The sequence below is a fragment of the Marmota marmota genome, unplaced genomic scaffold (genome assembly GCF_001458135.2).
Source record: "Marmota marmota marmota unplaced genomic scaffold, marMar, whole genome shotgun sequence".
Lineage (NCBI taxonomy): Eukaryota > Metazoa > Chordata > Mammalia > Rodentia > Sciuridae > Marmota > Marmota marmota.
Window position 1 is genome coordinate 18,009,620 of NW_025999853.1, and position 23,377 is coordinate 18,032,996.

General features: G+C 38.8%; 1 long non-coding RNA gene across 2 annotated transcripts in view; it reads right to left on the reverse strand.

Moving 5' to 3' along the window:
• Positions 1 to 10,378, reverse strand: part of LOC125617098 — a 151,356-nt gene extending 140,978 nt beyond the window's left edge. For both annotated transcript variants that reach the window (XR_007347951.1, XR_007347948.1), the window contains exon 1: positions 10,218 to 10,378. This is a non-coding gene — a long non-coding RNA (uncharacterized LOC125617098). The remainder of the gene's footprint in view (positions 1 to 10,217) is intronic.
• Positions 10,379 to 23,377: the final 12,999 nt, after the last annotated feature.

Here is a 23,377-nt window from a genome sequence, read left to right on the forward strand (position 1 = left end):
CTTCAAAACATTTGTCCAACCGCCTACTTAACACTCCCACAAGAGAGATCCAATAGACGTCTCAAACATAACATGATAAAAAATAAATCCAGATTATTGCCACCCAATCTATTCCTCCTACATTCTTCACTATGTTGATAAATGGTAACTCCATCCTTTTAAACTCTTGGCTCTATATTTCTTTTACACTCTACTTTTCAACTCTGCATTCAAAATGTATTCAGAATCTGACAACTCTTCACCCCTCTCCCTTGCCTTCCCAGATAACATTTGTCACCTAAATTATTGCAATTCTCTTCTGAGGTTTTTCGGCTTTTACTCTCACCTTCCTGCACTCTGTATTGCAAATGGCTTCCAGACGATCCCATTAAAATATAAGGCAGATTATATCACGCTTTTGTTCTGTACCTTTCAGTGATTTCCAACCTCACTATGAGTAAAAGTCAAAGTCCTTTCCTTCACTGGTAAGGCTCTCCAAAATCTTGCTCTTGGATAACACTTTGGTCTCTTCCCTGACTCCTTCAATATGCTCCAACAATACCAGTCCTTTCACTTCCTCCAAGGAACCAACACTGTGTTGCCTAGGGCAATTTACACTTGCTGTTCCCTCTGTCTGGGATATCCCTCCCACCCCACTCACAGCATCCAAACAACTTGAAATTTTGCTTTATTTTTCTCTCTGCTACCTTACCCATCTCATCAAAGCCTTAACTACTATACTTAGAACAACCCCCATCCCTGTATCCTTCCCTATTTTCTTTCTATTCTATATTCCGATCATTTCTAGAATATATCGTTTGGGGCTCTCATTTGTTGTCTGTTCCCCTCCTTTAGAACCTAAATTCTATCACAGCTGAAAATGTTGTATGTCATTGCTGCATCCTGGGATCCTGGGACAGTATGTGGCCCAGCACAATAATCATTCAGTACATAAAGAATTTTAATTCATCCATTTGAGCTTGGATAAAAGGACAAAGATAACCAAGCAGAAGAAACTAGCATCTACAATGGAATAAATTTGGTCTATCTAAAATAGACAGTGGGGGAACTATAGCCTGGGAGCTAAATCTAGCCTGCTGTTTTTGTAAATAAAGTTTTATTGAAATATACCCTTGCTCCCAAGTATGTATAATATATCAAAATACATTCTGCTGTCATATGTATAAAAAAAACAAATAAATTTTAAAAATAAATTATCTTTGCAGTGGAAGCCTTGAGATGTGGAAATAAATTGCCACATGTATCTTGTCAATAGTAGGACTAAGAATTAAACCTACATCTACTAATTTCTAACATACACACACAAAAAAATATACCCTTGCTCATTCACTTATATGTTATCTAGAACTGCTTGTGTTTAACCATAGCAGAGATTGATTCAACCACTGCAAGACTGAAATATTTACAATTTGACTTTTTACTGAAAAATTTTCCATCCTTGATGTAGAGAGTAGAATATATGGTAAGGATGGTAAGAATATGGAAAAATAGGTGAAGGCAAGTGGGGAGAGATTTGTAAGTGTTTAGATTTCATATATAGGCTGGGGGGTGGGGAATGGATGCTTTTAGATAAGAAAAACCCTAAAAGGCAATAACTATGTCTAATATAATTTGTGAATAAGAATGCTGTAATATGATACTAGTCATCCCAGTAACAGCTACTCGGGGTTTCAGCCTGAATGTCACTGCCATGTCTGGGATTAGAATCCTAAAGTAAAAATTTTTTAAAAATCGTGAAAAAACCATTTGCTTCCCACACCTTCCTATATTAGATAATGGTTTGGAAATGCTCTATCTCTTGTAGCAGATCTGGTGTAGAATGTCCAACAGATAGTCTGGGTTAGTCCAGATAGTGACAGGCACTGAAGCTTGGTTCTAGGGTCACCCAGAAACTCTTGTCTCTTCCAACTTGTTGGCCCTGGTTTAGGAAGCTCCTAGAAATTGAAATTTTTCCTAGAAATTGAAATTGTTCTCTATAGGTTAACAAACAAAACTCTAAATTTTCAGTGATGTGACAGCTCATCAGATCTTTTCCAAATTCTCTCTCCACACCATGTGGATCAGTTTTAGATTTCACCACTGAGTAAGGTCAAGGGATTGCTGATCCGTCTTGCTTTTACTTAGATTGGATTTCACAATAAGGCAGCCTTTTCCTTCTGGTGTCTTGGTTCCAGCCAGACCCTAAATAAGGGAGGAATAAATTTGAAAGGTGGGGGTGGGGAGAGCAAATGTGTTCTGAATTTCACAGAACAAAGTGGAACTCTGGCTTGTGGTTGAACTTGGGAGTAGATGGCCCCACCCCTCTTTCCTGGGAGAATGTAGTGGTGAAATCTGGTCTGCTCCAGTGAATCTGTGGCATTTGGGTTTAATTTAATAGATCCCAGTGTGCCTACTTTGATTTGGGACTGGGTTTTGGCCTGATTTTTTTTTCCCCATCTTTCAAGGGTGTAGCAGCAAGAAAATCCAAGTTTCCACTAGTATATCCTGAATCATTCAACTGGAAGTCCATTACCCTTGCAAGTAGTTCATGCTGTTTATTGGCTTCTCCTTTAAAAAAAAAAAAGTTTAAAATGTTATTTGACTGAAAACTGGTAGGCTATCATTTCAAGAGGAAATGAAAATTTCCAAAACAGACACAAGTTTATCCCTCAGCAAAAGAAACAACTATGATTTCTACTGTGGCCTTTAGGACCCACTCCTTCTCCTGTTTTCTCTTGTCTTTTCAGGATTAGGATCAGAGGGTTGTTTTTCTTTTTCTTGTCTTTTATATTTATTTATTTTGGGGGGGGTTTAATTTAATACTTCAATTTTCAGGAAAGAGCCAGATCAAGCTTTTTAGGCATTATCCGCCTGGGATGTGATGAATTAATTGCAGGCTTCATTTTGTAGGAGTTGGTATCAATGATGGGGTGCTAGCTCAGCCCTTTTGAAAATAGCAGACGGAGGTGGCTCCAATAATTACATTAAGACCGTGGATACACATTTGCCTTGGGGATTTGAAGTTGGGCTTAATCAAATCTGGATTTGACATTTCACAGCCCACATCAAGGATTTCTACAAAGGAACAGCAGAGCACTGCCAGCTCTTGCTCTTACGTAGTGCCTCCTCCTGAGTAACCGAACAGGCCTTGTGCTAATCTTATTGATGCTTTGGCTGCATTTCTGTCCTGCAGCATGGCACTCGTTGCTTCTCTAGACCATCTTTTCTTTCAGCCAGTGAAAAAGTGTTTCTTTAGTACCTATCTTACACCAAGGTCTAGGGCGAGGATCTGGGATAGAAAAGATGGTGAACAGGACTGGATCCTGAGCTCCTGTATCTATGACATTTACACTAATCTGTGATTTGAAAGAAATTAACTGTTCTTATTTATTCATTACCTATTTTGTGGCAGGTAGAGATGGTACAAAGGAGATTCATATTTGGTATCAGCCCTTGAGGATTTAAAAGTCTAGAGCAATAGTTTTCAACTTATGCAACCTAAGAGGTCTCAGGGATGCTTATTTAAAATAGGAACCATGCATTTGCATCTTCTCAGGTATTTCTGAAGCACTTGTTCTTTGGACCACATTTTGAGAAATACTGAGAAAAGTAGAAGTGATGTAAATAAAGTTTCACAATTAGCACAAACGCTGTACCTGGGCTAGTGGATGGCCAAAGGTGGAAGAGCTCTCTCTGTTTGGGAGACTGTAGAGGCTTCTAACATGCAAACCTAGATCTTATAGAATGATACAGGACTTAACCAGGCCAACAATAGGATAGGCAGATGAGGGGAGGAGAGAATTCCAGACTGAGAGGAAAGTAGGTGAAGAATTCACAGCAAAGTGGAGAGGTGCACCATGACTATGGAGCTAAGAGGGGGAAATGGAAGGATAGGATGGGGAAAGGTTATGGAGGATCTTGAAAAGCACCACAGGATTGTACTCAGTTGGTAAGAAGCCATTTTGTAGCAAGAGACTAACATGATCAAATTTGCATTTTAGGTAGATTATTCAGATGTCAGTGTGGCAATGGATAGGAGCCAAAGATAAGAAGCAGGAAGCAGTCAGAAGTTTCTCTATTGGTATAGTTAAGTAGGAAAATAATAGTTTTTTTTGTCAGAAAACATATGCAAAGTATTCCTTGGTTGCAAAGACATTTGCATGAAGAAAGCTGAACCACCCGACCAGAGGAAGGTCAAAAATCACAAAGCCAGGCTGCCAGGCCTTTCCTCGAGAGTTCCACCATTAACATGCCCTCACCTCTCTCTCTACACCTCTCATCTTTCTGTCCATTCACTATCTTCCTCTATCTCTATCTGTCCCGCACCTTCTTCCAACTCAAGATTCCACTCCCTCAGTACCTAATTTTCCCAGCATTTCTCAGGGCTACAAGTTCAATTATATAATCTTACTTTCAATTCCTACACTATTGTCTCATTCTATGAGTATTTTCTCTTTCAAACTCCCAAGAGAAAGAGTCTAATTGGCCTATTCCTTCTCTTCATCTGATACTTCATTCCAGATCACTGCCCAGTCTATAGGTTGGCTCTCCGTGGGGACCATCTCTGGCTCAGTGGGAGGAGTGCACAGCACGCAAAATACAGCTGTTGACAGCTGCTAATGCTTCAGAGGCCACGGGAATGGCATGTTCCCTTAGAAGAAAAGCTACTTGACATTGCTGTAAAAGACCAGTGTGATCATCCAGATAACTCTGGACTAGTTCAAGAGCTGTTAGGATTAATTTCTATAAGCAATATTCAAGAATAGTGATATGGCTACCAAGAAAGATGATGATAATGTTTCTAATTAGGGTATTAAATGAATGGAGATGCTCTTTACCAGGAAAAGATATACAAAAAAAGAAAAAAAAATGTTGGTTGGATTAGAGAGTTTAATTGAATCATCTCTTATTCCTATAATCGCCACTAAACCATGTGAATTCCCGTATGCTCCAATAAACACTTTGTGGAGATCTATCATTGTACTAATTGTCTTGTAAAGTAACTTATCCATATAGAATAGAGGCTCAATAAATGTTGATCAATTGTATCCTTGTTGTATCCAAAGCACATCCAATACATTGGTTCAAATTCATGTAGTTGGTTTGGGAAGAAAAGATGATACCACAGTATGTATGGAAATGTGCATGGGGGAAGGCATGAGAGAAAGGGTAGGTAGCCAGAGTTGAATCTTACTGGAGAGTCAACAAGAACACATTCTCCAGAGTTACCATATCCTATATAGATTTACCCATTAGCTTTATCAATCTGTGGCTGAGGTGATTTCAGGCTAGGGTGAAGGGATGTTAATTTGGGGCACTTTCAGTCTGCCAAGAATTTAAAAACACAGCTTAACACTGAAACCCTGAAACTATTCTTTAAATAATTTATTATCCATTTGACATCTCTATTTCAACTGGCAATCACTTTCCCTTCCTATGGCAAGCATACTTTTTGAAATCATACAAATGTACCCATAAGTATTTGCTCTTCTTCTTTAAAAAGTATGGAGATACCAAGAGACTCCTCTACCAAATTTCTCAATGGGAAGAGTTGTTCATTGGTCTTTGGGAAAATCGCCATACTTGGTAGAAAGGAAGAGTTGACCATCCAGAAACTCTAGATCAGCTTCTTGAAATATAAGAGTTTTCCCCAGTTCCTTGGTGGTCACAGTATTGGTTGGGTAATCTTCCTGACCAACAGGGTCTAGGGTGGCATAGTCCTGAGCTAAAAGTCAGCTTAGACTGCATGTGAAGTGGGGTGGTGGGTCACAGCTGGGGTGTAACCAACGGGGACTTGACAAAAAGAGCAAATGAGGGCAGAAGCCCAAGAGAGTGGGAACTCACTTGAGGCTGCCAAAGGGTAAGGTGGTTTGAAGAAAAAAATAAATAGAAATAAAAAGTTTGGAACAGTTGACACATTGAAATCTGTGGCCGTTTTTTATTCAACTCTGTCACCCCCAGTGTGGGTTTGAGAGAAATAAAGGAATGTATACAGCTGGAGCACATGTGACTTTTGGAACAGAGGTAGGACAACGTCAGAAATATCATCAAAATTGCCCTTTCAGTTAGGAGGTGGCCCTGAACCAGGCCTTTGCACATCTGTAATCCATCTATTACTGGACCCTAAATTTATTTATACAATGACAATTATTGACTGTTTAAAAATTATCTTCTTTTTCTAATGGAAAAACCAAAACGTGATGGATTAATGCCAAGGAATTGATGTTGTGAACCACAGCTGGAAAAGACTGCAAAACTGCGTAGAGACAGGCTCTTTATTTCTTTAGTGAGTCTCATCAATTCAGAATGATTGGGATAAACTAACTACTAGCATAAATGTGTGAACGTGCTACATTAGAGAACATTATAAATCATCCATTCTTATTTTTCAAGCATAAGAATTCAAACTTGGTCCCTGTTAGAATTGAACCTTCAGGGCCTTCTTATATAAATTACTTAGAATAGGGTATAATTGACATATCAATACTTTTTATTTAAAAAGTCCTTCCAAAATTTTTGGTCTATTATGCTATCCAACTGTACTATTTTTCTTACAGAAGTTTGATGTGTCATTCACTTTTTTGTCCCAACCCATTACTCTATGAAGTAGAGGATAAATAAATTTAAAAGTTCACCTAACCCTATTATAGACTTAGAATCTGTCTTCCTATCTCAGAGTGAGAAGAGCATATTTTGGTAACCAAGATTCATAAGTTGAAATAAGTGAGAATTTTCTGTGTCAGCCACAACTTCTTTCTGCAGGTCACAATCCACGTTGCCAAAATGCTAGGTCAGCCTTGAAATAAGTTTTCAAAAGCCTTCAGTTCAGCAAACATTCAAAAGTCATGAAAAATGCCCAGGAGCACATTGGCAGCGTTCTCTGTACACAGTAACTTCCACCCCTTCCCCCAATGCTGGGCTAAGTGGACTAAGGGGCCTGCCTGCAGCAAATACGCCCAGAGCTCTCACTGAGCACACATGTTCCCATGAAGAACCAGGGGGACTGGTTAGAGAGGCAGACACCGAGATGTCTGCCCATTACCAGTGCTTCTTTGGCTCATTTCTGATTTCTTTGGGGCTAGCACTGATTTGCAAGCATTGGAAGGAATTAGTTATGAAGGGTTTTGCCAATTAGCAGGGAGGCCAAGCATCCCCCTGTTGGCTGCTCAACACAAACCTAATTGCCCTGTGGTTTGCAATATTCTTTTCTTCTCTGTGGCAGCTTCTGGGACGGTGGGTCTTGTCTCTATGCAGCTGGAATGCAGGCAGAGAATGTTGCATCCAATCATCTGAAAGCAGCATGTACTTTTCTCCTAAATTATCTGTGACAAGCTACAGGGAAGGCCCCATCCCTGTGGTATGTATCAGTTTGGGTGAATAAATGCATGTGCTTCAGGATTTTATCAACTTTGATCATTGGGTCTCTTAACTTCAACCTCTCAAGACCAAGAGTCTTGATTATTATTTTCTGTCCTCATGGGAATGTCTCTATCCACTCCAATTTAGTGGCTCTTTCATGGTCTGGTCGGCTCTGTTCTGTCTCTTTGGAGAATTCAAATGAGGTGGGGGAAATGCTATAGTGAGTAACCCCAAGATCCTTGGACTGTGCAAGTCCAGAGATCAAGTAAAGAGACTGCTACTGAATTGCTCTGACACAAAGGTCAAGGTGCTTAACTTTACTGAGTTTATTTCCTCATGAGTCAAATTAGAAGAATAATAGCACTTTCTTTATCCGCCTGTTATATGAGGATTAAATAAGTTAACATGTGTAACTATTAAAGTAGAATTTGGCTTATACAAATATAGGCATGATAATCTGCAAACATAAGCATAACTATATGCCTATGGTTTCCTCTTTACATAAATGTCAGGCAAATGACAATTTATGCATTTGATTGGAATATAAGCCTAGCATTTTTCTGAGGTACATTTGGTCCTATCTTCCAGGGTTAGATACACAGTAACCCAACCTTGCCTTAGAGCAATAGTTACTTATTAATGTTAACTGTGTACCTACAATACACAGGACTATATTATGGATCTTATTGAAAGCCACAATGTTTTGGGTTTTTTTTTTTGTTTGTTTGTTTGTTTTTTATGGTGCTGAGGATCAAAATCTGGTCCCTGAGCATGCTAGGCAAGCACTCTACCACTGAACCACATCCCCATCCCTATTTTTTTTATCTTTTATTCAAGCCTACTCTTGTTCAACTGTTGTGTTGGGTAGTGCGATCTTAGGAAGAACAAATCAAAGTCTTTACCCTCAGAAATTTTAACACCCGGTTCATTGTCATATACATAGTTACTACAAGCACTGTCACACTGTATTCATCAGCATTTATTAAGTGCTATAACAAACAGTCCCAATGCCTCAGTGACTTCACAAAGGTTTATTTTTTATTCATATTGCATTAGTTTTCTATTGATATATAACAAATTATTCCAAAATTTAATGGCTTTAAAGTAAACATGTATCTCACACAGTTTCTGGAGTCAAAAATCCAAAAGTAGCTTAGTTGGGTGATTTTAGCTCAATGTCTCTCCCAAAGTTGAACTCAAACAATGGGCTGGAGTTGTAGGATCAACTAAGCCTGGAGAATTATTTTCTAAGTTCATTTACATGATTACAGGCAGGCCTCTACATTTCTGCCATATTAGGTTGGTCACTCAGGCAAACCCAAATGCCATATAGGAGGGAGATACATAGTGTGAATACCAGAAGATCAGGGACCTTAAGGCTAACTACCACATAATGAATATGTATCACATTGATAGTAAGTCGTTGATCAGAGGAGATGGATGCAGTAGAACTTTGTTTCGTGTCATTTTACTCCAGGACCCAACCTCTTTTCATCTGGAGGATTCCCAAGAGCCCTGTACTTTCTCCCCCTGGTCCTCTGTTTCTCACCAAAAGTCAGAAGCAATGGAAGCACAAGTGTCAGGAATGCCCAGGAGTTTAGAGGGACCAGACTTAGACATGGTGTGTAATATTTTATCCCACATTCCCCTGGTCAGAAATCACCTAAGTGCTTGGGTGGTTGGGGAACACAGCCTGTCTGTGGCCTCAGATTAAAAGGGAAGGGGATTTGGTGAATGCATAGCAGTCACTCTGCCCCAGTCTCTATTTTAAAAGACTGTACATTTAAACAATTTAATTTTTCCAAAAGGCAGTCTCTTCAGTCTTAATACAAAAAAAAAAATATATACATATGATTGCTTGCTATTATGGGACAAAGCAACTGATTGATCGCATATTTTTACCTTTTCAATGCATTGTAAATGTGATCCCTGTTAGGGGCCAGCAAGCAGGTGGTGGAGAGCAGTTCCTGAACCATTAGGTTTGCTGCTTTTTCAGGAATACTATTAGGATGCTGGCAGAAACAAATCTTTCCTTGTTTCCCAAGTGGGGAAAGAAGAAAGTCTTTGTTCCCAAGCAAATGAAAATACAAATCACAAGACTAAATGATGAATGCAAAACAATATATTAAAATGTGGCTTATGTGTAGCATTTGCATGCATTTTAATATGCATCTGTCAATCCCTTTGCTAAATGCAGTAGGCTCTGAAAATATTAAACAATGGAGTACAATTAATGATTAGAGGAATTGTTCGGGAATATATTTTCACTTATTTATATTCCTATGGCCAAGCCTCTTTAAGGACTCTAGGATATCAAATCAGATCATTTTGTTGATCAAATCTCAGATCACTATGGTCTAAAAACAATTTACAAAGCCATTTTTCATAAACTGATATGATTATGCTCAGATGATTGCAAAATGACTACACCATTCTAGTATAGAAAAATCCAGTCTAAAGCTAAAAGCTGGAAAAGGCTTTACATATCCCCTGGATCCGATATTCTCATCTCACCTACTCCTTAAGTCCAGCCATATTTATTTCTACAAAATTCATAAGAAATTTAGGACCATCTCCCACCCCAAACCCAGTTTCCTGAGCCCCATGCTTCCATTTTCTCCAAAGCTGAAGTTTTCAGACTGTTTTTGTCCTTTTCCAGGTTTGCTTACATTGCTTCCCATGTGAAAAAAAAATACTGAAAAGAAACATCATTTTTAGGACAGTAGCAAAAATGAACCAAACCTCAATCACACTTAGAATCCTTGCTCTCCGCCCATCACGATTTCTGGACCAGCCAAGAAGAATGTATTTCCTGGGAACTCAGCTCCAAGCCATAAACTCGAAATACATCAAGCTTTTTCTTGTTAATTGGCACTTACCTCACCTGAAGGCCCTTGCCAAGAAGAGCAGAGGGGTTTAATGGGGAAGGAAGAAAGGAAAGAGCCCCGGAGCCCTGGAAAACACTCCCAGCCACATGTGATTTTTAGCTGGGGGGCTCTGCAGCCCCAGTTTGCTTCAGCAACAAAGTGGCCTATGTACTTTCTCAGACCTCCGCTGTTTGTTTGGGGGGTAATGCGCAGACTGGGGCCTGAGTGATAACTGCTTGGTGTAATTACCAAGACAGCTTGAAAACTATGCTCCCCTTTGTTTCTGCCTCCAGATGACGGCTGTCTGACCGCTGTTTGTGCCAATTTTATTTCAAAGCGCTTTTCTTTCCATATTTCAAAGGTCAGTGTGTTTACTGATGGCCAAAAAGAGCCTGTGTGTAAGAGAAAGAAACGCATGTGGCTAACTGGCACGGGTACCAGAAGAGGAGGTGGGGGAACTGCGTGCGGAATCCCAGGGAATCTTCTAGATAAGGCAGAGAACTCCAAGGACTTGACCTCTCCTTCATGGCCACTGACAGGGAAGGAAGCAAATGAGATCAATGGTCTGTTTTTAGGATTAAAGAAAAAGTTCTAGAAGTCTGATTCAGGAAAAAGAAATGTAGGTATTTCCGGTAAAGAAACATGATCAAATACTCGGCCAAGAAAATGTTCACTTCATCTCCTTGAAATAGAAATATTTCCTGTCTCTAAGAAAGCAGTCTTGACAGTCTGGCCATCCTTGGAAACCTTGAGATTGTTTCAGGTCAAGGAATGTGAGCACTGAGACATAATAGGGATGCCCAAACCTTTTTGTAAGGCTGTCAGTTGACTCTCTGCCATCATTACTTAGAAAAACAAGGTTCATCAGACTATTACCTGCCCATATATAAAATATTAGTGCTTCTACTATGAATATTTGAAAACAGCATCAGATTTCAATGACATAAACTCAATACCTATTTGAAATGTTCTTCAGGGTTCATTTTCTTCTACTCTGTATTTGTCCCAACGGTCTTCTCTGGATGTAACATAGACTGGGCTATTGGGATAAAAGGTGGGTAAGCTTTGAAGAGGGAGAGAGTGCCTCCCTCAATTAGATTTGTCTGGGTTAAGATCTTAGGACTGCCACATATTACAAGTGTGGCCTTGGACAATTCACTTGATGAGTCTGTGCCTCCGTTTCCTTGTCTGTGAATACACGGAATTCCTGGGGCTCTGAGGATTCAATGGAAATACACGTGGGGGATGTGCGAAACAGTCACTGGTGCTTTGTAAACATTCAAATGTAGCTAATCAGAGATGTAGCTAAACACTCCCCTTTCTGAAATGAATTCTGCACGGGGTGCTCTTTGATGCTACTGTTTCTCTTCTTGCATCAATCCATCTACACCTGTAAAAATAAAAAAGAGTAAATTTGTAAATGCCAAAGGGAACAAACAGTGCCTGTATAGTAAAAGGAGTAAGAAAATAAAATAGAGAACTACCAGTGAGATATCTAAAACTTAATTTCCCAGTTACTGTGAATTTCCAGCCCCCTATGAATTTAGGGTACTCTCTGTCTTTAATTTGCACATGGCATTAAAGACAGAATTCTTATTACTTTATCAGGAAGAAGACATGGCAAGTCTTGTTTGTAGCTAAGAAGGCGTGGAAGAGAAAGAAAGGGGTTAAAGTGTATTAAAGACTATTTTCATTGCATTTAATGCATGAGATAAATATCATTACTTCGATTTTACAATTAAAACAAAACAAGTTTCAGGGAGTTTGACTTTTTAGTCTATGTAGGCAGTCAGCAGTGTGGCTGGATCTAAATCCACATGTATTTGGCTTGCTACCTTTTCCTCCTTTCTATATCTATTTCTTAGGAAAAAAACCCAATTAAAATGTTGCTCTGAGAGGCTTTCCAGACAAGGCTGAATCGAGAGGATTTGTTATCACACTGGTGGTCTTAGCAGTACTTGTGGTACTCATACTTCTTCTAAGCCATTTCTGCCCCTGTTCAGCTGAAGTAGACTCATGGGAGTCTTTGTGTTGAATCATGTAATTTTAGGTATGAAGGAGAGGGAGACTTTCAGAATGATAATTTCCATTCCCTGCTGAAGTCAGAGCAAGTGATTCGCTGCCACTGGAAGGATGTCTACCAGTCTGTATCTTAAAAATTCTACCTGTTGATAGAATGGGATAGACATTATTACCCTACATACATGTATGATTACACTACTGAAGTGACTCTGCACCATAAACAGCAGAGGAATGAGAAGTTGTGCTCCTTTTGTGTACAATATGCCAAAATACATTCTACTATAAAAAAACAAATAAATTTTTAAAAAATTCTACATGTTACCCAGACAGTTGCTGAATACATTGCTGCTATAAAAATTAGTTCAAATCTAGTGGCTTAAAACAACATGGATTTATCATCATACAGATCTGGAAGTTGGAAATTCAATATGACATCAATATCGCAGCAGAACTCATTTTGCAGGCTCTAGAGGAGAATCTATTTTCTGGCCTCTTCCAGCTTCTAGATCTGCCTGCATTCCTTGGCTCATAGCTCCTTCCAATCTTCAAAGCCAGCAATGGCAGCCAAGTCCTTTCTGACATCATACTATTTTGACATTGACTCTTCTGCTTCTCTTTTGTACATTTAAAGAAACCCTGTGATTACATGAGGACTGCCGAGAAAATCCAGGATAATCTCATTTTAAGGTCAGTTGATCAGCAACCATCATTCCGTCTGCAACCTCAGTTCTTCCTTGTTATATAACATAACATATCCACAGATTCTGAACACATGTATCTTTGAGGGGCCATTATCTTGCCTACCGCTGATACCTACATGATGCTCTTGATAGGCTGCATCTTTAACATCCTTTCTCTGCCACATTCTAGCTATATAACTTTGGGCAGATTACTTGATTTCTTGGTTCCCCAGTTTCCTAACATGAGAATAAGAACAGTACTTACCTTGTGACGTTGTTATGAGGATTAAATACATGAAAACTTTTAGAATATCCTCTGACATTTAATTCTTAGCTCTTACTATCATTATCTTTGTGAATATTATTCTAAAGATGATGCTGACAACTAGGACATAATTTGTGCAACTAGAATGCACATTTATCCCAAGATCTTACTTTGCTATATGCCAGAAGTTGTTGCTGTGCATGGCTTCTCTTGTCTCCTCTTGCCCTAGGTTGGCCATCAATCTGCAGGCCATCTTTTCTGCTATCCATTCAGCCCATGGTGACCCAGATTGGACAGCAGTCTAGAAGCAGTCCAGTAAGGATGAAAGATCTCATGTTGACAGAAGCAACATGAGCAATGATGTAGGTAAGCATTGTTTCTTCGTTGAGTTTGGGAGTTCTGGTCTGAAAAATTTTTGAGGTTAATGTAAGGCTGACTCAATCAATGTCAATCCTCTGGTTCAAAATTTTAAAACACTGGCTCTTCTCTACAGTAGGCAGGTTGAATTTTGAATTGTTGTGGAATATGCTGGGGTTTGAAGGCAGGCTTTGGCAGTTGATAGATTTGTGTCCTGGTGTGCATTATTAATATGGGAGGACCTTAATGATAAGAGAACATAAAGTTCCCCTAACAAACATTTTTAAATGGAGATTTAAATCTTTTAAACCCAGAACTGTTTCTCAGCCAGGCCCCAGGAAGCTGCAGATCATCTCACTGTGGTCACAACCTGTGGGACAGGAATCCCTTTTGTTTCTTCCTTATAAAGCAAAGCAATAAAAATTATTTTTCCTTTTTCTCAAAACCATGTCCTCATTATTGGGTTAGCATCAGGGACAAGGACCCAGCTTTTTGGCAACAAATTTGGCGACCCAGACAGGTTACGAGAGCAGCCTCTGCTGCAAATTTCTTAGGCAGGCCTGGCTCTCCAAAGAACCCTACTTCCAAGCTGAGGATTTAAGGTACTGGTGAACTTGGTGAGAATTGCAAGAGAGTTAGATTATGGGTGAGTTTGCCTCCAGTCGAACCAGAGGGGCTATTCCTGTGAATAAAGAGAGGAACTGATGGACTATCCCAGCAGCTGCCAAATCTCCTTTTGCTTCAGGGAACTCCTGCCTTCTCTCCCTGAACAGTACAGGTTGCTCCACCATGGTCCACTTTGAGAAAAAGAAAACTGAACTCAGTAAAGTCGCAACACCTTTGGCCATTTGGTCAGTTCCCTGGTGTGCATAAAGAGACCCTTGATTCTACACATCTGGTTCTTCTGTAGGAACATCTGGTTCATCTTTGTGAGGACATCTGTGGCACCACTGGTGTAGGACTCAGGGTTAAATGGAACTTGAGAACCAGGAATATTTATTCCCTTCTGGTCTGTTCTGGGTTCTCATCTGTTTGTTGGCCTTGGGCTTGGGAATTCCCTATAGTTGTGTGTTTTGTTTGTATCTGCTACTGCCCCTTTTAAGACATGGCCAGTACTGCATTGATCCCATAGGTAATCCCTTGGGAAAGATCTTGGCTGGTCAATTTAAAGGTTCCCATCTGTTGGCCATGGTTTTGGGGCTCCTCTCTTGTTGTCACTCTCTGTGTCTTGTTGTTTTTTTCTCTGTGTGTTTATTCTTTTACAATCTTGCAATTGGAGTTGGTCTATCAGAGGTAAAGTAAGTTGAAGAAAGGGCCACCTATATGTATAAGCCTATCTAAGATAATGTTTTACTGTAATGATCTGGCTTTTGAATAACTTTCTGGATTATTATATAATCTTGCAGTTGGAATTGGTCTGTCAAAGGTAAAGTAAGTAGAAGAAAATTATACATGTAGGTCTATCAGTTTTAAAGGTTTCTATATGTGAGCCCTGATTTCTGTGATTCTTTCTTATCTGGTTTTTGTATCTGCTACTGGCCCTTTAAGACATGAGCCATGCTACCTTGATCTTACCAGTAGCCACTTGAGCAGACAGATCTTGCTGAATGGGCCACCTATTGGTATAAGCCTAAGAGAAAAGATGGTTTTACTATAACACAATATGGCCTTTGAATGGCTTTAATGGATTATTATACAATCTTGACATTGAAGTTGATCTGTCAGGGGTAAAGGATATAAAAGAGATTCTGTGTGTACAGGTATTTAGGCAGTTGCATGATAAGTTGAAGGTGCCAAAGGCACTTGCTCTGGTGTTCAAAGATAGCAGGACACCAGAAGAAAGGGTTAAAATTATTTAACTCTTTTAAACCCAAAACTGTTTCTCAGCCTGGCCCCAGGCAGCTGCAGATCACCTCACTGTGGTCAAGGAGTCTCACTGTGGTCAAGGACACTAGCCTTAAACTGGAAAAAAAAAAAATTCCAGAAAAGCTGCTCAAGCTGTAGAAAAATGGTCAAAGAGAACCTGGCCTCTGCCCTGCCTTTCATCCCCTTTTGCCCAGGAGGCTGCTGGCCACAAAGGATGTGGCAGTAGGTTTCAGCAATGTTAGTTTATGATCCGGGGACAGGAATAATTTCCCCTTTTAAGAACTGACAGAACACCCCATTTGGCCAAGGCATATCCATCATGGGGCAAAGAAATTCTTGCTATAACAATATTCCATCTAACTAAATGGGGACACTGGCAGAATAAATAACTGCACCCATAAAAGAAAAAGACAAACTAAGACCAACCTGTGTTTTGTAGGCAGCCTCTGTAAAGGTATCTTTAAAGAAGCCTAAAGAAAACTATGGAAAGGGCCTCCTCCATTGCATATCAATATGCCTAGTATAAGAAAAAGACCCCAAAGGAGCTTCTAAGTACAGTTGGCAGTGGAGAACTCATTCAAAGTTGATGTCATTGTGATAATGATAAGGCAGACAGGTCAGCCTCAAAAATATCCTGTGCTACAACCTCTTGAATGCCACCTGGGAGAGAAAAGAATAAGACAGTTTTTTGTGTATGGCAGATTGTCCAACCTCTCCTGGGATGATTGTGATAATCACATGCACAGATAACATTTATAAGGATTGTTTCAGAATATAAATTTGAGAAAGGGTCTGCAACTAAAAAAGATGAAAGAAAGTTATAGGTATGGAAATATTTTAGTATGGAAATTAGAAGGTAAAAGAAATGTCTCTTAGGACTGGGTTTATGGCTCAATGGTAGAGCACTTGCCTAGCATGTGTGAAGCACTGGGTTTGATCCTCAGCACCACATAAAAATAAATAAAGGTATTGTGTCTATCTACAATTTAAAAAATTAAAAAAGAAAAAATAAGTGTCTCTAGATGAAAAAGTATTTTGTGTGGTAAAGTAATATTCTTGTTCTAAATTCCAAGAAGGACAGGGATAAAACTAAGGATGTAAAGAAGTTGTAAATGTTTCAGTAAGTTGCAGAAGGTTTGTGGAAGATAAATCTCAAAAAGTTTGTGTTTGTGATTAAATTGGCTATAATTAGCACAAAGTTATTTGAACTGATATGAAGCAAAGTCTGAAACATTGATCTGCTCTTATTTGTCAAGATAATTTTCTTGTTTTTGTTTGGTCTTATTACTTGGGGAAAATAAGTCCTAAAGGAATTAGAGTTTGTACCTGCTTTAAAGTCTTAAATGATCATTTTGTAACTGTTTAAACAACTGTTCTGTATGTTATAACAATATAGTCGACACCCTTAATATAGGTGACTAGGTAGGTATATGTATGCATCTGAGAACTATGTCTGACTAAGACTTGTCTAAGTGTCATGTAAAAGTTTATAAAATGAAAGTTTATGTAAGTTTATGGGCAAGATAATAAATAAGTTCTTTCTTTTAGAATTGAATTTGACGTAGAAGGGTCACACTGTCATTTGAAGATCTGTCTTATATCTGTTTGTTTTGACTATGTCAATTTATAACCATTGTTTTCTAAATGTTTAAGAGTTTTAAGGCTACCCTTTGATTTTTGCTAACCCATGCAGACCTGCGATTTATTGTTATCATAAACTATGGATTCTAAATTATACTTTATAAGTTAAACTTAGTTAAATATAAAGCTTAGGAGAGCACTTTTCCAAATTGGTGTTCTCCAAGCTAAAATGGTCTGTAGCAAAAGCCTCAGACTTGTATAGAAATAAAAATATGGTTGCTATTTATTCATGTCACTTGATGTTTTATAGCTGATTAAAGTAACCTTTTTGTCAATAAGTTATATAAATAATTTTGTGTTACTCATCACACTGGAATTGAAATTTAAATGTACTTTTGGAAGATAATGAAAGCCTGATGTGTTAAAGGTGACATTGTAAAATTAACATTGTATTATTTGTCAAAAGCCACATCTTACCTGAGTTAAGACTCTGCCTCCCACCTTACTCCATGTTAGAATGACTCCAAAATTGGCTAGACTTGAGCTCAAAAGATCAAATTTGTTTGCTCAAAAGATCAAATTTTGTTGTAAAGATTACTATGATTTCAAAATAAACAGGAGAGATAATATACAACTAAGTAAAGTTTTAAGATTATAAAATAATATTTTTCGGCTCATGGCTATTATACAAATTGATTTATTTTTGCTCTGTTAATTTCATTTTGTATTTTCCTTGTAAACTTTATAACTATTGCCTGTTAGTGTTTTGCAGAGATACTACTTCTAATAAAACAACTTGAGTTAATTTGACATAATAAGCCATCCTCTATAAGACTAATACTATATAATGCTGAATTTCAGTACTAATATTAACACTAATTAAATGAAAGTGGTAACTGTAAAATTATAGATAGTGAAGTTATAGCCTGTTACTCTCACTTTAAGACTGGTGAAACTGGCCTGCAGAGTGTTTAAAACGAAAAACTTGGAGACCAAAGTCAAGAAAGTAAAAAGATCCAGGGGAAAAGCAGCCAACACTTTGTCCTTTGCCCTCTAAGGTCAGCCAGGACCCAGAGATTTTCAGGACCCCTCTTGGGCCCTGCAACTCCAGTGATTTACCCAATCTGCTGATCAGGGAGATTGAGAGGACCCTAGAGAACAGGAAGCCAACAAGTGCAAATTCTGCAAATAGAAGGGTCATCAAAGAGGGAAATGTCCCTGATGCTTCTAAGAGAAGTTGCACATTGTCAGCCAGACCCTGACCCATTCTGGCAGATGGCATAACTGGTAGAGGAAAGCTAAAGAAGCCAAGAGACTTCACACACATTCCAAAGAATGATCTCTGAGGAATCTTAGCTGACTCTTAAAAGTAGTTCGGAATGAGGTCAATTTTGACCAAATTGGTCCTAAACACATGGCAGGGGAGCGTAGACTAAGTGTAGTCCTATGTGAACCTTTAAAAGGAAATACATTTTTTAAATGAAACTTAAGATGCACATTTTTGTCAGCTCTACCAAAAGTAAGTAAAGCTGGAAGCTATAGAGGAAGGGTTCTTGTGTGGGAGTGCCTAATAATAATCATAAAGGACTGTAGAAATACAAGTTTGTTCTAAGTTAATTTGAGTCTAATCTCATGGACATACAAATCTTTCTAACCTCCTACATGGATAAACTTGATCTGTTTTCCACTGATATGATTATAAGTTACTCTCTTCAGGGTTTTTAGAGACTGGCTGAAATGCTAATTGCTTTTGTGCTAATTGTTCAAAAAAAAAATAATGCTCTGCTGTCTTATTTATTGTTGGTTTAGAATAATCCCTGACTTATGTATGCCTTGTCCAGTCACTTACCATCTGCCACTGTGGACCTCTGAACTGCTCTGATGCTGAATAGTCTTAACTGTCCACATCCCACTTGCTAGAGAATGAGGACTTTGGGTTATTTCCCCCAACTTTACCCTCTTTCAATAAGAAACAGCTTCTAGATGTCATCTCCCATTTTTTCATTAAAATGGAATGTAGAAATTAACAGTAAGGAAATATAACAGTGGTCCACTGTTACATTTGAATATAACCCACCATAGGGACAAAGTAATCCAGACTTTGGGGATGGCACCAGAAGATCTCAGAAATGGCCATCCTGGGAGATGGTCACTTAACAAGTGAATTACAACTCCAAAAGAGAACACTGAAATGTAGCCTTCAAATCATCTCTTTAAAAGCCCTCTGTTCCTGCTGATGTACAGAATCACAGCCTCTGGTACAGGAGGAGTACATTCTTTATTAACAAAGCAATAAACCTTCTTTATCCTTTTTCTCAAAACAAAACAAACGTATTTTTATATGACAGAAGTTCTATCAATGTGAGGATAGTCATCTCAAGTGAATTATGAATAAGTGCTACCTCTAGTCTTATAAATCATTCTAATCTTTGGGGAAATTTCCAAAGGGAAGTATTTCCTAGGGTTTTTAAATTCCTCCAGCAGATTCAAAATATTCCTCAAGTATTTTGGGGTTCACCCTGATTGTGACCTGGGTGGCCTGAGGGTTTGTTCAAACTCTAAACAAGCCAGTGCTCAGGGAAAGCCAGCAGAGTCACAACTGCCCCTTCTTTATCCTCTTCCCATAATGTGATAGAGATTAGTAGTCCATTTTCCTAATAGTAGTAGTCTAGTTATAGCCCATTTTCCTGATCTCTAGATGAACTTCTTCATGAAGATAAAGAGAGCTCAGGTATATAACCTCCTTCTTGGTCATGATCTTGACCTCATATCCCTTCTTCTCTGCCTTGGAACAGATACGGCTCATGTTGATAAGAATCTCACAAAGAAAATCCAGTTATTTTCTGCATACCTAGTCATTTCATTGAATTCAACCAGGTTTTCTAAACCTGTTTGTGTATATTTAGACATACGGTGTGAGTAATTTGTGAGCATTTACTAAGACGTCTTATCCAAATTCCTTTTAAGAAAGATGCCAAGACCTCATTCTCAATTCTGTTACTAAAGCTGTGATTTTCCTGTTTTAGAGCTGAAATGCTAACACTAAGCAGGAATATGAATTTCACTTTCAATAAAATCACTGGCTGGAGAAATTCAAATTAAAACAGAACATTGGAGATCCAGCTGCCTTTCTCTATTAGAACTAACAAAAGCTGTTTCACAATTTTTCAAATCAAAAGTTTTAGACACTGGAATTTTATCTGTAGAAAATGCAGACATTACCAAAAAACATACAGATAGTTATCAGGAGCCGGCACATTTTCTTGTGGTTACCAGGATGTTTTAAGAAGAGGTACACAGACTATATCAACATTTTATTTATTTATTTACATACTTACTTATTTACTTTGCAGTGCTGAGATCAAACTCAGAGCCTCACCCATGCTAAGCAAGCTCTTTACCACTGCATCTCCCGTCCTCACGTCAGCCTTTTAACAGAAGAATAAAGAACAAGAAGACATGAATTGCTCCAAAGCATTTTGGAAAGAAAATGTTTCCTCTTGAGACTCAGTAGTGACCTCCTGGTTAAAGGGGAAAGAAATGTCTAGATAGTGCATCCTTTTCCTATATTTCTTTACTTTTAGTGTCTTCTGTCTGTAGATCTCCATCTTAAAATAAGAGCAACATCAATAATGGTAATAACAGTGCCAAGAAAAACTTTACCTTGGTCTCTTTTAGTTCCTATTTTAATAAAAGGATTATTAACTGGGCTCCAATAAAACTTTTTGTATACATTAGAATGGCCTTTTTTCTGAAGATTGGGTTCATAACTTTCATAAATATACAAAGAATTAGTAACATCTCCCCAAAGAAGTTGAAGAAGCCAACAAAACAAAGCAAACAAACCACCGCCAGAAACAAAAGGTCAGAGAAACCCATGACATGCTCTTTTTCCATCTTTCTTTGCTTCCATTTTATTTCAGCTGGATTTTTTATTAAAGTGAATGAGTAGCCAACTCAAGGTTAAAGTTTCTGTCAAAGTAATTACTTTAAATATTGTGAAGAGATGGGATCACCCAGATGTCCTGCTGTCCACTCCAACTCAGTCTCATCACCTTCCTTCCAGAACCATCTCCCCTCCACTGTTTCCCAGATTCATATCACAGCATCACTGTTCTTTAAGATTCCCTCAGTTGCCATTGGATTCATCTTGGAGCCTTTCCTGATCTTTATCTCTCCTAGGTAACTGGCACTCCTGAGTTCGCCATTAGAGGTCTCTTGGTACAACTCTCACTTTTTTTAATTATTTTTTTTTAGTTGTAGGTGGACACAATACCTTCATTATTTATTTATTCATATGTGGTGCTGAGGATCAAACCCGGTGCCTCACATGCACTACTACTGAGCCACGACCCCAGTCCTCAAAACTCTTACTTTTTTTTTTTTGGTTAAAAAACAGAAGACTTAATCTATCACTGATGTTTTTCATCACTGACTGAACATTAGAATCATATGGAGAACTTCTAAAATATATTGAAGTCGAGAGCAAAGATCCAGAAAGTCCCATATAACTGCTCAGGATAAAGCATGGGCATCTGTATTTTTGAAATCTCCTTGGAGTTTTCTCAAAAGACTAGGAATAGAGCTACCATATGAACCAGCCATACCATTCCTTGGTACTTATTCAGAAGAATTAGAGTCAGCACACTATAGCATATATACATTCCAATTTATAGCAGCAAAATTTGTAACAGGTGAATTATGAAACAAGCGTAGGTAGATAAAGAAAATGTGACACACACACACACACACACACACGAGTGTGTGTATGTTTTATTCAGCCATAAAGAAGAATGAAATTGTGTCATTTGCAAGAAAAATCAGTGGAACTTGAGTTCATTATGTTAAGTGAAAATAGAAGAGAAACCAATAGAGCAGAGAAGGGGACCAGAAGGAGAGAGGTAGAGAGGAAACAGGGAGGTACTGAGAATTGAAATCGACCAAATTATACTATATTTATGTACCAATATGCAACAATGAATTTCACTATTATGTATAATTATAATGTATCACTAAAAAGAAGAAGAAAAAAGTATCTCCTTAGGGTGATGGTCTCACTTGTCTACACCATCTTATTTGACTATCTTTTACTATCAAAGTCTTTGAGCTGGTAATCTTGGATTCACTCTTTGTACTCTTTGTTTTATCCCATCTTACTTTCCCCTAGCCTAGATGAATCTTGGCATCTTGATTTCTTCATGATTTCTTTTGCTTAGGAAACGCCATTTGGGTCCACACCAGCCCACACAGGACCCAGACTCATAGTAAGCCTGGGTCCACCCCTCCACTGGCAGGCACCTGCCAGAGCCTAGCCTCTGGCACAGGATTGCCTCTTCTGACCAGCAGACTACTGCGGGAGTCCAGGCCCAGTGCAGATCTGTCCACACCAACCTGGCAAGACCCAGGTCTAGGTTAGGTCAGAGTTTGCCCCCCACACACACCTGGGAGCCTAAGCCTAATCCACTTCCATCTTGGGACACTGCAATCATCGCCATAGCCTTCTCCACCCAGTAGCCCCTAACTTTGTAACAACAGACAGGGCCTAGAAACAGCTGCATCTCAGAGCGGACATCCCAAAGGGAGTGTGAGGCCCACTCTTTCAGCCCCATCTCTGTAAGACATGGCTTCCATCTTGGGGCACCTTAACTATTATCTCAAGTTAACTCACCCATTGCCGCCACCACCTTTTGATGCAGTAGCATACATTGAGGGACACCAGAAGGGTCTGGAAGCCATCAAGGTGAGGTACAGACAACCTGCATGGGTACTATAAGAATATAGGGAAGAAACTGTAACATCTCAGATCCACACTGTAAGAAAGGAAGATACATAGACAGCATGAAAAAACAAGGGAGGAAAGTGCCCCAAACAAACCAGGACACTATAATAACAGAACCTATGGACAGCAAAGTTGATGAAATGTCAGAGAAGGAGTTCAGAAGGTTCATAATTAAAATGATCTGTGAACTAAAGAATGGCCTAAATGAGCAAATACAGGCAAAAACTGATCCTTCCAACAAGAGATAAGAGAGCAAATACAGGTAGCAAAAGATTACTTCAAGAGAGAGATAGAGACTTTGAAAAACAAAAACCTGTCAGGAAACGCCATTTGCCTTCCAATAGAGTGGCATTAACAATTGCTCTGTGAAGCTTTAGGGATTCCTTAGAACCTCACTGGGAATGAGGAAGACAGTGTTTGGGAGAATGAAGAGACAGTGTTTTCAGGCACCTCTCCCCTAGCTCTGCAAATAAGATCCTTGAAGAGAAAGTATAATGACTTGCTTCAAGAGACACAGTCGCTTAGTGGTAGAGACAGATCTAGAACTGGAATCCCCTTACTCTTGACTCCTTTTTCTAATTCAGAATGCTCCCTAGTCCAGAGCTGTAATAATTGATGATGG